The following is a 1,483-nucleotide window of genomic DNA, read 5'->3' on the forward strand; positions in this document are numbered from 1 at the left end:
TCATACATCATATCTCACATCATATATCTCATATCATACATCATCTCATACACCAAATATCTCATATCTCATACATTGCATCTCATACATCATATCGCACATCTCATTTCTCATATCATACATTATATCTCATACATCATATCTCACATCATATATCTCATATCATACATCATTTTACATATCATACATCATATCTCACATCATATATCTCCCATCATATTTCATATATCAAATATCTAATTTCTCATACGTCCTATCTCATACATATCTCATACATTCTATCTCATACATCATCTCATATCATAAATCATCTCATATTTAATATATCATCTCACACATCATATATCTAATTTCTCATACATTATATCTCATACATCACATCTAATTTATGATATCTCATATGTCATATCTCATACATAATTTCTCATGCATCAAATATCTCATTCCTCATACATTACATCTCATACATCATATCGCACATCTCATTTCTCATTTCTCATATCATACATTATATCTCATACATCATATCTCACATCATATATCTCATATCATACATCATCTCATACACCAAATACCTAATTTCTCATACATTGCATCTCATGCATCAAATCGCACATCTCATTTCTCATATATCATATCATATATTATATCTCATACATCATATCTCACATCATGTATCTCACATCATATTTCATATATCAAATATCTAATTTCTCATACATCCTATCTCATACATTGTATCTCATACATCATCTCATATCATAAATCATCTCATATTAATATATCATCTCACACATCATATATCTAATTTCTCATACATTATATCTCATACATCACATCTCATTTATGATATCTCATACATCATTTCTCGTGCATCAAATATCTCATTCCTCATACATTACATCTCATATATCATATCTCACATTTCATTTCTCATCTCATACATCATATCGCACATCTTATTTCTCATATCTCATATCATATATTACATCTCATACATCATATCTCACATCATATTTCATATATCAAATATCTAATTTCTCATACATCCTATCTCATACATTGTATCTCTTACATCATCTCATATCATAAATCATCTCATATTAATATATCATCTCACACATCATATATCTAATTTCTCATACATTATGTATCATCTCACACATCATATATCTAATTTCTCATACATTATATCTCATACATCACATCTCATTTATGATATCTCATACATCATTTCTCGTGCATCAAATATCTCATTCCTCATACATTACATCTCATATATCATATCTCACATTTCATTTCTCATCTCATACATCATATCGCACATCTTATTTCTCATATCTCATATCATATATTACATCTCATACATCATATCTCACATCATATTTCATATATCAAATATCTAATTTCTCATACATCCTATCTCATACATTGTATCTCATACATCATCTCATATCATAAATCATCTCATATTAATATATCA

This window comes from Sinocyclocheilus rhinocerous, unplaced genomic scaffold (assembly GCF_001515625.1).
Source record: "Sinocyclocheilus rhinocerous isolate Xijiao unplaced genomic scaffold, SAMN03320098_v1.1 scaffold1862, whole genome shotgun sequence".
NCBI lineage: Eukaryota > Metazoa > Chordata > Actinopteri > Cypriniformes > Cyprinidae > Sinocyclocheilus > Sinocyclocheilus rhinocerous.